The sequence below is a fragment of the Thermobia domestica genome, chromosome 1, assembly GCF_964235325.1.
Source record: "Thermobia domestica chromosome 1, izTheDome1.hap1.1, whole genome shotgun sequence".
NCBI classification, from domain to species: domain Eukaryota; kingdom Metazoa; phylum Arthropoda; class Insecta; order Zygentoma; family Lepismatidae; genus Thermobia; species Thermobia domestica.
The window spans coordinates 197057257-197074874 of record NC_137454.1 but is presented as its reverse complement, the minus strand read 5'-3'; positions in this window follow the sequence as shown (position 1 = coordinate 197074874).

Genomic DNA, 17618 nt, shown 5'->3' with positions numbered 1-17618 from the left:
TCAAACAATCTAATGCTTATGGGGTAGACACTAATAAAGCACAAGCTCGCAATTGAAGCCAAATATACCGAAAATATTTCTACTTCCCAGAACCACAATAAGGTCAACTATGCCCATTAGCTTAATAGTATTAATTTTTTGAAACTCACCAGGAATTTTCGAGTCGAATCTGTTCTCCTTTGAGTTTTTTTACCATTACGGATATTAACTTCCTTCCTCTGGTTTGCTTAGCTTCGTACCATTGGTCTCCTTCTGACATACAGTCAAATTTGACCCGAGATAAAGTGAGTATCGCTGTATAACATTTATCGAGCCAAACATAATAATGGAGCCATTAGTACTGAAAATCACAAAGCTACTAAGCACCAAGCTAATAAATAGCAGATGGAGCAAATCCAAGCCACTTTTGCGGGCACAATTAAATGACCACCAAGGCTCCTTCACGAAAGTTGGAATCCGGGTCACCACGTTAACTCCATCAAGCATTGAAAAATTTCACAAAATACAAAAAGGAACTTTTATAGCGATCACAATTATTAAAGAAGAGCTTAAAAACTAGCACAGAAAACCTTCACCTTTGGCCACTCACTAATCGTATATTTCGAGTTTTTAATTTTGGCAATTTCCAAGACATAAGAGAAGGATCCTATGTAAGGATCCAAAAATTTAACGTGGATCAAGCTATCCATGAGAAAATCTAGACGACGTTTTCCTATGACGTCATACTACACGTCAAATCTTGTGGCGTCGTTCATGCAATCAGAGCAGAGTGAGTTATAAACTAGAGAATACTACTTCCGTTTCTTATTACCTTCAATAATATGTCCGTATACCAAATTTCACGTATCTGACAATTAGAAATTTGGATATGTAGACATTATAATAAAATAGAAAGTAGCCTATTTCCCTCTCCCTATTCAATTTCAAAACCTTACTTATTCTTTGGTGTATCTGAGATCACAATCTTACCTACAATGGCAATTTCAAATTTGTGGCTTTAACCGCTTAGCCTTTGAGTTGATCAGTTAGTCAGTCACACTGAATATGAGCTTCCCCCTTTATAATATGCGTAGTATTAATATATGCATAGACATATTTTATTAACGATTCTACATATAACATGTCATTTTCATTGATAGTTGCCACGTCTAGTTTTGTTAACAATAGTGAAGACTAATGAGATGGTGAAAAAAAGTATTAAACATACTCGAGATTTTAGCGAATTAAACATTTCGTATCTCGTACTGCATAGCAAGAACTGTTAGGGATTTCATCTGGCTGTTCCTTTCTGGAGCTTATATTTCAGACCAATTAAGACTGTTTCGAAATTTTGTATTGGTGGTGAACGAAATGTTCTTTTCCTACAAGCAATAAGCGATCACTTGAGAATCAAAACAAAACCCCACGATTTTCTCTGAAACAGATTACAATGTTTCAGAAACAAATATATCATTGAGTTTCTTATAATATAGTGTAATTCCTGCCTCACAAAAGCTTGAAGAAACTACTTGATCGGAGTCAGTATATTTATTTTCGAAAAAAAAAAGAAATGAAATCGTTGAGTTTTACGCCCCACGGTTATGCCGGTTAGCTAAAGGAGACGGTGATGATAAGTAATGAATGTAATGAAGAAAGTGGGAGGAAACGGGAGAAACCCGAGAAAATCCAAGCAAACGGTGTTTGTCCACCACAAAGTTCACTTGGCGGGGGCTGGGATCGAACAAAGGACCGCAAGCACCAGAGGTGAACGCTCTACCACTAAGCCACCGCGGCCCGATTTACTTTCGATGATTTACTAGAAAATATATCAAGTGAAGTTCATTATATTTGCTAAATTGTTGGATAATGAAATTCTAATTTTTCATGACCTTGTTTTAGGAAAAACATAAAGAGTGTTCTGATAAAATACAACCAAGTATGCTTTTCCAATTACTATTTGTTTCCAAGTTTGGTACATTTTATGAAGTAAATACAGGGTGCGGCACGTAAAACCGGCCCGTCGTAATATTCTGGTATATTGTGTTTTTGGCAACACTTAAATAATCTACCTTCCTACCAAGAGATGGCGTGTCGAGGTCGGGTCGACTTACGTGACCTGCAGCAGTCACGTGCAGCCGCAGCCAGTGAAACTTGTCGAAACCAGTTGAGAAAAAGACCTCGTTGTGTTAAGCCGGGTGAGTGTCAGTGTGTGATAATGCCGTATTCGATACCCGAGCGTGTTGCCATTGTTGAAGGGTTCATTCTCACTGGATCTTTTGTGAAAACAAAAACTTTGTTTCGGGAGAAATTTCCAGGACGTTCTGTGCCAGCAAAAAGCACCATTCAGGATTTGATTGAAAAATGGCGGCGTACAGGATCGGTTCAAAATGCTCCCAGGAACAGACGACCATCTGCCTGCACACCTGAATTAAAGATGCAGGTGGAGGAGATAATGACAAGAAGTCCTCGAAAGTCAACCAGGAGATTGAGTCAACAGGTTCATGCGAGTGAGAGAAGTTGCAGACGTGTTTTAAGGGGACTGAAGTTAAAACCGTACCGGATAAGTGTTGTGCAAGAACTGAAGGAGCCTGACCTGCAGAAGAGTGTGCATTTTTGTTCATGGCTGTTGAGCAATGTTGACAGTGGTTTCTTGGATCCACTAATGCTCATCATGAGGGACGAGGCGTGGTTCCACCTGTCTGGGTACGTAAATTGGTATTGGTCGGCAGAAAATCCACACGCAATCCACCAGGTACCCTTGCATGATGAGAAGATTGGTGTTTGGTGTGCCATTTCCGCCACACGCGTTATTGGGCCCATATTCTTTGAGACGACAGTGAACAGTGACGTGTATATGGGAATCCTGGAGGAGTTTTATACACACTTGACCGAAGAGGAGCAACTACCACTTCCTGCAGGACGGTGCAACATGCCACACATCAACTGCATCGTTGTCCCTTGTGCATGAGATGTTTACACCAGAGAGGACAATCAGCAAAGGCTTGTGGCCTCCTCGGTCACCAGACTTGTCCACGTGTGACTTTTACTTATGGGGACTGTTAAAGGGAAGAGTATACGAAACAAATCCACACACAATTGAAGAACTCAAGACCAGGATGCAGGATGTCACCAATAGCATTACAACACAAGAGCTGACAAGGGTATATATGAATCTCCTCAATCGTGCTCACATGTGTGTTGAAGTGGGCGGAGGACACTTTCAGCACCTGCTGTGAAGGCTGCTGTGAATGTGAGTAGTCATATTCAATACATTACATTTCATTTATGTGTTGTAGTTAATCATATTAAATACATTACATTTCATTTTATGTGTTCACTTTACGGGCCGGTTTTACGTGCCGCACCCTGTATTTCAGTAGGCTAATATTTCAATATTACACAACTTAAATTGTTGAAGAGGGTGCAATGGTGGTCGAACTTACATTGACATGTCTAGGTCTACAAAATAAATAAAATAATAATTACTTTTAACTTTTACTAGGTAGCTGCAGTACAACATACAAGATAGAGTTTCGTTGTTCGAGCTGTTCAATATAACTTTTATAGAATAATTCTCTGAGTACGTCTGGTGAAACTAATCGGAAACTAAGGGTATGTTTCTCATTTTTGAATTAATTTTTGTTAGACCACTTTGGAGTCTAAGTTTGCAATTACAAAATAAAATAGATAAAGTGTAGTGATATGGTTCACATTTTTTATTGCAGATTCTGGAAAGTACATTCTTCATATCTTGCTTCTTATGTTATTTCTTTCTTTAAATAAAAACAACTAGAATAATAACAAATTTACATCTTTGAAGTTTTCAGTGCAAGATTATATAGTGAAGGAAATCCTCGGAATGATAGAATAATCGGAGGTATCCAAGCCACGAAAGGACAATTCCCTTATCATGTAAGTATAAATCAATATATTAGGACAATATTTTGTTTCCTTTCCGTTCTTCACAACTATTTGAAATGCAGTTTGAGAATAACGAGCACTACCTTCTTCAAACATTTAACATGTTTGATGACAACAGCAACTAAGTTAGTTTTTTTTTAAAATGTTCATAGTGAATTTTATTGGAGCTTAGCCTCCCTTTCAGCATTCATGCTATATGAAACATAAACCTACAGTTTAACGTGGGATCCACATAATGTAAGCATCCACAATGAACCGAAATCTAGCTTTCGCCGTCGAAAGATTATACTATATAGACAGGACAATGATCTAAACCTAAAAGAATGTCAAGTAGTAAGTGAAAGGAGATAACACTTGTAATTAAATAGATAACAAAATTACTTAAAGATCTATAAAACGATTTTCAGAGAACAATTACATAAAACAACACCAAAATGATTTAACAGTAACATATCAACTGAAAGGAATATAACTAAAACTTTTCATTCCCAATAATATATTCGCTATAATTACTTGTTTAGAAAATGAACTACTATTAAATACAAAAGTGGCGTATACTTTAGAAAACTGTAAGATATACACCTAGCTACTCAATTCATGTTTCCTAAATGTGATTAATATTCGTGATAGTGACACTTGAATTGGAAACGGTGTATTAAATTTTATATGAAGCTATATGTGCACAACTAAATGATTGACTGAGTGATTATACTATAATAGGGGCGTCAATATGAAGAATATTTGTCCCCGTTACAATACAGCAACTTTCCGCCGCAAACTGTACATTCATAATAAAATTTTCAAAATATATTATGTATTTCAAACGAAAATACTATGAAAAAGACATTAAAATTCAAAATTACATAGTAATTAAAGAAGAATAAAATGTATAATAAGAAAATATTTTAAAAATACCATTCTTAATAAGACATAAAACGAAAAGTATTTTAAAGAAATCTTAGACTTTCTAAGCCATTAAAATTTAACAAAAAACTGAGAATGTAATTACTAAATAACCAATTATCTCCTAAAACCTCACTACAACTTTCAGGTATATCGAGCGTTCTTTTCTAAGTAATCTGAGCATTCTACATGAATGTGCAGAATACTTACGAGGAAGGTCCATAAACCGTGAGAGTTGAATTTTGATGAAAATTTGTGACAAGATTCTGTTCGAGTTGCTAAGTAACGTGGTAATAGTCACTCGATGCGCAAATGCTTCGTTGAGCTGCTACACCGACGCCATCTTGAAATCCTGTAGGCAATGTCCAAGAATACCCTTTTAGCACAAAAATGAAAAAGCTTTGGATATATCTGATTTCAGTATTGTAAACCAAGGTAGTTCATCTATATGTGAGAGTACTTCCAGCATGACCGCCATCTTGAAAGGCGCCATATTGAATCGTCGTCAAATATGATAAATGGCAAGGGGGTCATGTGGGGTATCAAATAGCACTGGAATTTACTCCTGATTTCATTTCCGTAACCAAAATTTAGATATCTGTTTTCACTTCAGCGTTAAGAGCCCTCTTACCCACAGGAACATATAAAAACTGTGCGAGTTAAACTTGTGTCATGAAACACGGTCGTGCGAGCACTTGCATGATTTTAACTAATGCAGTAGTTAATGCAGTACAATAGCAACTATACCAATCAGATCTTGAGACTAGTAAGAGATATCGTTAATTAAATTGAAATTTGTGTAGTGAAAAATGGAATATCAGCATGCTACAAGTTATACCTATTTCAAAGTGCGATGGAATAGACTGTTGGTCGATGAAATACATGCCTAATAGCACTGACAAGCAGAGAATACCAAAGGGATTGTTCGGATATATATTATAAAAATTACATAAACAGATACATATTAGTTGAACGACCAAAATGGTTCGGATTCCACTATAATCAGTAGGTCCACGTTTCCTTTAGCGTAGCAGGCGTGTGGGATGTTGAATTGTATCAAACCAAAAATATCTTTTAGGCAATTTTACGTGGTCCATTATAGTGTGGTTAGTTTTATTCTCCGATCTAGAAATCTTACGCAAAGACCATCATTGTTGCAGAATATTGCGTTCCTTTCCAATACTCATATTTGACGACCTATAATTTACCGTGCATATTACGAAGTTAAAGTACTTTAATGTATTTACTGACAGTCTCTAAATACAATCGATTTATTGCTGCCACATTGAACAATGAAGGAGATTTAAATTATCAGTTCACAGCCAATTCTTAGAAGATACACCTGGAAACTTAGAATGCACTTTTCTTGTCTGTTCTGCTATTAGTGATAAGAGAATGCATGCACAACTGCTAAAAATATGTGGCAGTAAAGATTATTACAAGGTTCAATTCCAAGTTGCAATCCATAAAACAAGCCTCTTTCTTCCTTTTCCCTTCAATATAAAATAATTAAATATCTGCATTTTTCCACCTTTAACGATAAAACACCTGCTTATAATAAGGACAAGATTAGTTTTCTTATCAAAACTGTGATAAATAACTGATTGTAGCAGGTGTTCACTTGTTCGGTGTACAAGTTATATGGCAGAATTTTCATAAAGAAAATGCATTCTGTTGTATACCATCAATTTTGTGCGCCAGCCCTAAAGGACATGCTTGCATATGCATGGCAGAAATGTGAGTAGTTAACAGGAGCAATAGTTGGTTCATTTACAAATGTTCTGAAGACTAGTAAAAAATAGTGTCTGTGGTCATGAAGATTGTGACGAAAGTGCATTTGTTAAGTGTTTGCACTGCTCCATGATGCTGTGTGCTAATCACTAGGTTTTGGATCTCCATAATCACAATTGAAGAGCAAAAGGTTAGTAGATTAATATTTGCTTATGTGCAATAGTTTATATTATTTTTCCAATATTTTTTTTCTATTAATTTTCTAATACCTTCAAGACAGATTCTTTAAAACCATATGCGCCGTTCCACCTAACTTATATTACAGCATTTGAATGCTATGCATAATCGCAACACACACAGACTCATATATATATATATATATATATATATATATATATATATATATATATATATATATATATAGCGATTTTGAAATAGGTATAATTTGTTACAGTGCTGCTATTCCATTTTTCACTACAGGCATTTCAATTTAATTAACGATATCTCTCACTAGTCTCAAGATCTGATTGGTATAGTGGCTATTGTAGCTCAAATAACTACTATTGCATTAGTTAAAATCATGCAAGTGTTTGCACGACCGCATTTCATATCACAAATTTTACTTGCTGTTTTTGTATGTTCCTGTTAACGAGAGAGCTTTTAACTCTGAAGTGAAAACAGATATCTAAATTTTGGTTACGGAAATGAATTTAAGATTAAATTACAGCTCTATTTGATACCCCACATGACCCCCTTGCCATTTATCATATTTGACGACGATTCATTATGGCGCCTTTCAAGATGGCGGTCATGCACTGGAAGTACTCTCACATATAGATGAACTACCTTGGTTTACAATACTGAAGTCAGATATATCAAAAGCTTTTTCATTTCTGTGCTAAAAGGGTATTCTTGGACATTGCCTACAGGATTTCAAGATGGCGTCGGTGTAGCAGCTCAACGAAGCATTTGCGCATCGAGTGACTATTACTACGTTACTTAGCAACTCGAACAGAATCTTGTCACAAATTTTCATCAAAATTCAACTCTCACGGTTTATGGACCTTCCTCGTTAGTAGAACGACAGTCTTCAGGATACGGATTGTTAACGCCATAAGCGAAACAAGAGTGTGATAGTAATAAATGAGAGGGTACGGTATGCATGAGAGTTCAGATCATTAATCACGGCAGCTAGTGCTCGACAGCATCTGTCAATTGCCCAAAAGTGGTTTTATTGAGTGACGTTTATTGTTATTTGCCTGTTCTCATACCTTTTGCTACTGAGAGTGCATCAGTTAGACGAAATAGTTACGGAGATCTTCGAATGAAATAGAGTACTCTAGTGCAATATCTGCAAATGAAGTATTATCAGCTACTGTGTTAGAGCACTTATTTTCGGCATGTCCTGGTACACATGAGACAACGAGGACACTGTCCTATTGCTGTAGCTAATGTCATATCAGAAGAATGTCTTGCACAACGGCGTCTTTTGCTAAAGACAATCTGAAAGGTTTCAATAACACTTTATGAGTCATTCCAGATAAACACACAGATGGAAATATAAAGTGCATGGTCCATACAGAATAAACTGATGTATACAAGATTAATTTCCTTTAAACCACTATACTGAAAGCATCAAAAAGGGCGTATTTCTTAAGTAATCCTCTAAATTATTGCTTGATCTCATAGATAATTTTGTGCTGTCTTGTGGGCGATGATAATCGAAGATCAATCATTGGTAAAGGCAGCAAATATGGTGGAAAAGAACAAACGTGCTCCAAAGAAACAGGAAACAATCACACAAATAGTGTATATTGAAATTCTCGTAACCACTTAAAATGAAATCTGTAATTCTGATGAGAAATACTACTTGCAAGGACTGCATAGTTAAAGAGAATTCTCTGAGCAATGAAAGGGTAATGATGGTTCATTTGATTCAACAAAAGGCTATATAGTAGCTAGACGAAACACCTTGTGAAGTATAGTTTTATGATTCTCTAATAGAGAGGAAAAGATTGTTGAGTAAACAATACGACCATAGTCAAACTTGGAGTGAACTAAGGTACGTCATGTGCTCAAAAATGTATTTGATCAGCATCTCATATGTAGTGGGTAAAGACTCGAAGTAAGAGAGAATGCTTAAGATATTTAGTGTATGATTTAGTTCACGTTAAGGAACTATGAAAATTTGAACTCAAAGCTCGGACTGTTTGAAAAAAAAATTGAAACGAATCCCAATGAAACATAAGCCCGATCGACAAACACCCCGTTCTCACTGACAACAGAGATGGAGCTTTTGAGTTTCTAAATCATAAAACCTAAGATCTGTTTCGTTGGACCTAGAAAAATGATTGAACGTAACCTTAAGCGTCTAGCGAATACTGCGAACATACATGGAACGACAGACAGTAAGTGAATAGTTCTTCAACATGCAGGATCACAATCATTAGACTGCATGTGCGACAGAAAACTGTTGACAGCAACAACAAACATACTAACATAATTGACGCTGCCTCTGACAAATTAGAAACAACACACATCGGGAGATAACGTTTGTTAAGGAAATTACTTAAATCATAAGACACTTATACTGTTGCTTTAAGTTCCATAACACTACGTAGTGTCAAAAGCGTTTTTCTATATGAAAGAGAGCTTCAATGTGCACACAACTGAAGATAATTTCCTGAATCTGGCTTTCAGTAATAGCAAGGTTGTCAGTAGTGGAAAGGAACAGTAAAAACTTCACTGAAATTAGCTCTATACGGATTTTGACTCCAAATATAACATCAATTACTTGTTTAGTATGTCTTCTAAGAACAATAATGCGTAAGAGCATTAGGTCTACAGTTGCTGGCATTCGTTGTGGCTTTAGCTATTTTTAATATCAGAAATACCAGAACCTCATGTGGTTGACTGGAGAAAGTCCACTGTTCCCAGATACCATTAAATGTCTGCAATAATGCTGCTGAATAGCAGAGGAGACATTGAGCAAATTATCGTAACATATACTGACCAAACTCTAGAGCAGAATTTGAAGACTGACATAGGGAGAATCGGATTCGAGGATACGTTGTACTCGTATGAATTAACAATAAGAAAAAATAAATAGTTCCAAATGAAAGCAATTAAACTCAACAGAATATATGAAAAGCCAACCATAATCAATAACTGTCGACCGCTTATATTAAATATCTTTGACGGGCTAGTCTCCAGAACACTCTTTCCTGACAAAGCTGACATACTAGAAGAACAGTGTCCATTTGTGTAGCAAACTTTAAGCTAGACAATAGTCATATGAATTCGACTACTGAGAAAAGTGTGTAGGAATACTGTCATTATACGTTCTACCCTCATCGAGAAATTCGCACACTCTTCAGTTCGAATCCAGTCCACAGGTAATGATGAAAATTAAAATCTCCAACAGCCAATACAGATGGTTCAAGATGATTGTAATAATCAATGAGATCAGCTGTCGAAAAGACTTCAACGCGAGAAATATACCCTGAACATAGAGTAATTCGGAGAGAGAGAAAAATGATCATACAGCAGCTGCTTGCAACCGTAATTCAAATTCTGTGAGTGTACGTTTATTTAACGTGAATAAACGTCAATGAGTGCAGCGATGTCTATGCTCCCAGAGGCATGTAATTAGCACCATCAATGTACTAATAACACCAATAATCGTGTATAGAATTAAAACTGATAGCTCATGTCTGAAAATGAGTTTCTTACAGGCAATAGCAAGTGAATAATCACAGATCCGTTGTTTTAATTCATCAAGATGACTACAGAAACAATTAAGATTCTACTATAGAAGCACCATACTTGGAAAGATTACTGTTCCAAATAAATCTTTATTCCTAAACCAATTCAGTCCAATCAGTATCCATCAGTTTAGCGTTCACTACATCTGGTTTCAGTTATATCAAAAGAGGAACGCGATGGAATTCACTTATAACCACCCTTAGGGAAACGAGATATCTACAAGTTTAAGGAGATAAATTAATGACTACGATTGTTAGTTCGGGGCTCTTAGCTAACGAGATCTCAAATAACTGTGTAGCCGCAAATTTCCGAGCAACAGCAACAAAAGAAGCAAATAGAAGGTTAACCTGGTATGCCCTGTTTTAGGCAACGTTTCACCCAGGATGCGGAAGTATTTTCGAGAATCATAAATTCACAGATAGGACTGTATTTATATAAATTGGGAAATCCTTAGATCAAGCAGAATGATCACCATTACAGTTGAGACAAAGAGTTTCGTCGATATACTGGGATCCATACCATGACTTTCCTGGACACGATTTGCACAAATAGCAAGCAGCAGCTACTTTGCATGATGGACTGATATACCCAAACTGCTTGAATATAAAACCAAAAAATGGCTGGGATTGTGAAATCGTACTTTCAATATATAAAATCTTGCTTTACAAATACCGTTAGTTAATTAAACCAAAAGTAAAAATGAGAGACTGAGTTGGAAGTTGGCCACTGTTATCCTTTTTCTTTAATTCGAGCTACTTATACGACATGTTTATTAGCTAACTCGGAGTTAACCTCTCTTACAGTAGCTTTCAGCAGATAACATCATGAAATAATTTTCCATTTGACATTCAGTAAACGATAGGTTTCAACTCATAAAGAAACTATTCATTATATTCAGCTTAAGTAGCTTTTCAGATTCCTTTTCGTTCACCGTTTTCACTATTTTCCTTTTCGCAGCTTTCGGATGTCTTTCGCTTACATAGCGGTATAGTTGCTAACTTTATTTATAAAAAAGGGAAAAAGTCAGTGATACTTCTAGAAGGGTTAGATTTCTCATTCATACTGTTAGCATTCTTTTCTTAAATCACAATATATCGTACTACGGAAACAGATTTGCAGACTCCACATTATCTAGACTAGATTGAGTTTCGGTCTCCCGGATATCAGATTTGGACTTCTTCCTAGAGGGTTAATCTGCATCCGAAAAGATGATATTCACCAATATGAATGTTTTATTTTTAATATCTATAAATGAAAAATTCACGTGGTCCATGAACACAGCGAGGAGTATGTAAGAAAATCTAAGCTATTTCCCAAACTATGATCTGACTATGACCTCGGATTGAGTATAGCCCGCTACCCGCCCTCCCGTGATTCTAACGATTCATATTAGTTCATAACGAATCGGAATCGCATGTTATAAATATTTAAGATGTAAATCTTGTGGTAAGGAAGCTTTAGTATAAAGTAGTCGTAGCAGTCTAGTAGTAGCAGTAGTGGTAGTTAATAGCAATAGTAGTAGTAGTACTAGTAGCAGTAGTATGAACTTGTTAGAAGCCCCGCAGGTGTTGGAACGGTTCTGTTCTCGATATAAGTAGTAGTAGTAGCAGTAGCAGTAGTAGTAGTAGTAGTAATAGTAGTAGTAGTAATAGCAGTAGCAATAGTAGTAATAAAAGTAGTAGTAATACTAGTAGTAGTAGTAGCAGTAGTAGTAGTAGTAGTAATAGTAGTAGCAGTAGTACTAGTAGTAATAGCCCCTTCGGGATCCTATGGTACAATTTGTACCATACGCATTTTTCATGGTACATTGCGTTATTTCTCTTCTATTTGAGCTTTTTCGTCCGGTTTTTTTTTGTTTTCCAAGTCCAGAGGCCTTGTAGACGACATTACGTATGGTTTTAGACCGTCCTGCGTCCAGACATAGGAGGTGATGACGTCATAAGTCAAAAATTTCTTTTCTCATTTTCTAAGCGTATGTTCAATATTTTTTGGCGGGCTTATTTTTCTACGCAGAACATTGAAATTTTGCACAAACATTCAGTCCACCGAGTAGTATTTACCAGATTTTTTGTTCCGATGTCAGTGCTAAAATAGAGGGGGAACCAGAGGGGCAAATGGGTGAAAAAAGGGATATTTTTATCCCCAAAATCCCGTTTTTCGTCATTTTCCCGCCTCACATACACGATGGGGACACTTGAGTCATACCGTCTAAAAGGTAGTTCCATTCTGAAGAGAACGACGGTCGAATCATTGTTTTAGGGTAATTAGGGACGTCTCAGGGATTTTTTGAAAAATATACTTCTATATAGGGAAAAAAGGGACATGGTGGGTATATTTTTTTTGGCGGGCTTACTTTTGCACCTAGAAGATTGAAATTGTGCACAAACATTCAGCCTACCTAGTAGTATTTATCAGATTTTTACAGATCTCTGCATTAAAACACAGGGGGTCCAGAGGGGGGAAAACTGAAAAAAGGGATTTTTAGACCAAAAAAATCCCGCTTTTCAGGATTTTCCCGCCTCACATACATGATGAAGACACGTGAGTCATACCGTCTGAAAGGCAGTTCCATTGTGAAGAGAATGACGGTAAAATTATTATTCTAGGGTAATTAGGGACGTGAATTTTTTTCAAAATATACTTCTGTATAGGGTAACATGGGGAAATTTCTGAATGTTTTTTTCTGGCGGGTCTATTTTTGCACCAAGAAGATTGAAATTGTGCACAAACATTCAGTCCACCGAGTGGTATTTAACGTATTTTTCAGATTTCTGCGTTAAAACAGGAGGGTCCAGAGGGGCTAAAAGTTGAAAAAAGGGAAATTCAGACCCAAAAAATCCATTTTTTCTGGAATTTCCCGCCTTAGATACATGATGGAGACATGTGAATGGTACCTCCTGAAAGGCAGTTCTATTCAGAAGAGAATATGGGCGACACATGGCCCTAGGGTAATTAGGGATGTCTCAGGAATTTTTTCCCCTGAGATCATAGTGTTTTGTGGTAATTTGGGGCATTGTGGGAAATTTCGACAAAATTTCTCCATCCCTTACTATTCAAGATAGAAACTTGAAATTTGGCACACATATTCAGTATACCAAGTACTATTTCTCAAATTTTTTTAGATGGCTACGTTCACACAGGGGAAGTCCAGGGGGGTGTCAAAGTTCGAGAAAAAATTTTCCCTCCGAAACTTTCACTTTGACATTTTTCCCCGCTTCTGGTATATGGTATGAGCATGCAATGGAACCATTTGAAAGCCAGCTCTATTCTGAAGAGAATGAGGTATAAACCATGATCCTAGGATAAATAGTGACGATACAGTAGCTGCTTGACTGAAAGTCTAAAAAATAGCCCAAAAAGCCAAGATCCGGAAAGGGATAGTAGTAGCAGTAGTAGTACTCTTCCAGTTCCGGTGACAAAGAACTGGGGGAGCGGGCTATACACAAGCCACGACCTTACTTAGAGATCAGCGTTGTGCTAACATTTTCAAGGAGAATGAGAGGAGCAGCATACCAGCGTCCCCATCAACAATACATATGTTCTTGGAATAATAATAATAATAATATCCTAATGGTTCCAAGCACAATACAAAACCTTTAACAATTATAATGAAACTGTTTTTTAAAATGTTTCTATTAAGGATATTATTAAAACATTTTTGATATTTAAATACAAAATATAAGCAAAATATTGCCCTGACACAATAAGATGAAAAGTGAGCATCCACCTTGTCAGAAAGAAACGACCAATATTTTTACTCTTTGTCACACCTGTCTCAATTCACGTGGGAGCGCGATAAATATATTCTTGGCTGAAAGAGCATGCGAGAACATGCACATGAAATTAAAATATATGAATGAAAAGTCAAGCTGCTCTCTCAGCTTCATCTTCTTCCTCTTCTACGATAACTGTCCGCGACGTGAAAAATTTTTGCATAAACGAATTCGATGGACAACACGTTTAAATTATGCACCGTCAGTTTTCTCATAAACTACTTAATTGCCTTAAATGATAGGGCAATTCAAGTGCTATAATAAATGTATTGTATCATTAAGTCTTTTAGTAAAAGTTAAAACATACTTAAGGGGGATCACTAGTTGTTCTCAGTGTAATGCTAAACGCTGCTTGAATATTGTGGTGTTGTCAAATAGTGTCAAGTGTTTACTGATGCCAGATAATATAGGATGTTATCATGGAATTCTATGGAAATTTACTGAAGAAATTAGTTTTCGACCCTTATCACAATTCACAGCTTAGTCCTGCTTCTCGAACTGCAACGCTAGAATCCAGAAATTTTCTTATTATGACTACCACAGTAAATGTACAAATTTGGCAACAATGGATTATGGCGTTCAGCGCAAGTTTCTTCTCAAAATCTATTTCCTTAAATGTAAGTTAATATTTAAATGAAATGTGAAGCATAACACAAACTGTCAAACAAATTATCTATTTCGTAATAAGATTGTTACTTTAAAATACTTTACACATACAAATAAATATTTCATAAAACTGAGCAGTTCTAGTAAGATCTAACAGTAAGTGCCATCTTGTGTGCTCATTGTAAAACGAATCAAATATTTTCTTTTATTTGTTACCCTTTTCGATATCAGAAGTTACAACAAAATGAATCAGTGTCTTGTGTTGTAGCTGAAACATAACTATATCTTATAGTACAATAGTTATAATATGTAACGTTTCATTGTGCAGTAGTTAAGGGAATGATCTGAAATATGTACTGTCTTCTGGGTGGTGATCCACCTTAACTCATTTCCTTATCACTAATCACGAACTTAATGTTGAAAGAATGCCATAGACAAAATCAAAATGTACGGCAACAGGCAAAATATTTGTGTTGAATGACATGGTTTAAAATTGAACAAATACATATTGTTTCACAAGGTAGGCCTACATTTTAAAACCATATAGTATTATGTATGACTTAAAAATGTTTACTCAAGTTTGTGTGCACTAAATTACTCGAAGAGTTGTTCAAACAATTGTTTAAAATTTTGATAAGTTTGAATATTGGTCTTTTTATTCAAACGTTCTCCTTCCAGGTATCTTTACATGACGGTGATAAGAACCAATGTGGTGGAGCTGTTATTAACGAACGATTTATATTAACTGCCAGTCATTGCCTTCAGTAAGTTTTCTAAACATTTAGAAAATATTACACCAATGCCGTATATGATTAATATATATTGTTTAACGTATACTCAATTTTATTCCTATCTGCAATATGTATATTTCATCTATCCCAGTCAAGAATTAGCTATTTCTTTTAGTACAAAATTTGATTTAACAGACAAGTGCCTTTAAATATATATTGAATTATATTGTCATTGACATATGATGGTTATTTTTTTAACAAACTGTTCTTGGTGTACTATGACATGTAAAACCGAAAATTTTGAAACTAGATATTTTCTTATCACAATTTAATTATTATCTTGATCTGTCCACTTGATTACACCTCATGCCTTGTTAATTAAATAATGATTTCTGAATTGTGGCATATATAGATTGCACAATAACACTAAAATAAATAAAATAAACGTTATATTGTAGAAAACTTGACAAAGTAATTTTGGTACAAGTAATAAGGATTAAAAATCAACATATTCATCAAACTCGTACATGTAACCACTACTCTCTAACCTTATCCAAAGTTTCACGTCCCAAGCCTTCGGCTTCTTTGGTATATATTGCTTTAAGTTAAGTCCACTCTTGAATCGTATGATTTGCCCGTCAATGCATTGATACTTTTCATCATTCACAGCAAATTAGAATCTCCCCTTCAGTGTATATCGTAACTTATAAAGTCGAATTTACATCTCGAGGCTGCGAATTATCATAGAAATCCCCATATAAAGACAAACCGCCTTACTAACATTGGGTCGGCTACAACTTTGCAAGGTAAACCTTCATCTGAAGACTAACACTGTCGTCTTCTAGGGTAACAGATAAGTCATTACAAGATTTATTGCAAGAAATACTTTGAGTTCACCTGGAGTCTATCAAAATGTTCCTTGCTATTTTGATTCCCATACAGATTGGTCTGAAACACATCATTTATGAGGTCATCTGTAAATAACTGTGAAAACAAGTCAGTTTGCTCATTTCCTGTAATATTTACATTATTATTTCCAAGAAATGAATGAACATTTTGTGAAAATTTATTGCCACATTTTGACCACCTCACTTTCGCTTGTTGTCGTCTTTGGTTGCTTGTACTCAGGGGAGGATCTTTAGTTTTTTCTCCTACGTTAGCTGATGGTGATTAACTTCTGTTATTCTCAACATGCTAAGTAATATGTGTTCATGTTGGTTTGATTGTACAGGACTCTACTCGTACATTCCTTTGTGCATGTGTTTACTCGAATATATGTATCACTATTTGTAGAAAGTTAGAAACATATTAAACATGTATTCTAAATGATGAGTTATTAGAGACCGTTAAGTGACTTACTATTTATAACAAAAGACATTCGCTACGTACTAATTTTCCGAAGTATCTGATAGATTAAGTGTTGAATTAGATTTTCCTGAATTAATATTTCAGTGAGAGTACCTTAACATGGAAAGTAATTGCGGGAACTACAACATTTGAAGAGGAAGGTCAAAGACGAAATATTCAGAAATATTACATACATCCAAACTATACATACACCAACATATATCCAGTTCACGATATTGGTCTCGTTGAGGTATGTATTATAAATATTTAGGAGTTTGTAAAATTGATTGTGTGTATTGTATGTATCTAAAGAAATATATTCCCATTGACTAAACAAGCTTTGAAGACAATGCAATATTAAAATTCACAGTATGCATTGAAAGAAAAATTATATGCACCAAAATCAAATTAGAACTAAGTATGAAGAACGAAATTTACTACTATGCTCGGTAATATTGTTTGGTTGGTTTAACCCTTTCAACACGGCGACAAATTGAGTGAGTGATCTCACTTAAAATTGTTTATTTCCGATTAATATTGACTCAAGGTGTACAAAAATTACAATGATTTCTTCATGTCATTGTTGCTTTGGGAAGGAGTAGGGATGCACAATTGTGCGGGTTAGGTTTTTGCTTAGTACTAAAATAATTATTTAAATATTGAACTGTGCAAAATTCAAGCAGTCTTAGGAAATGATATGTTTATAATATATTTCACACTATGTCTAAAATCCTATGAGCTGTTATGTTTTACATCAGGGTCTAGTAAAAAGTTGTTTGAAATTACTTTGTGTATATACTTATTTCTGTATTTTTTGATTAAGTATAAGATAATTACAAATAATATTATATTATAATCTAAT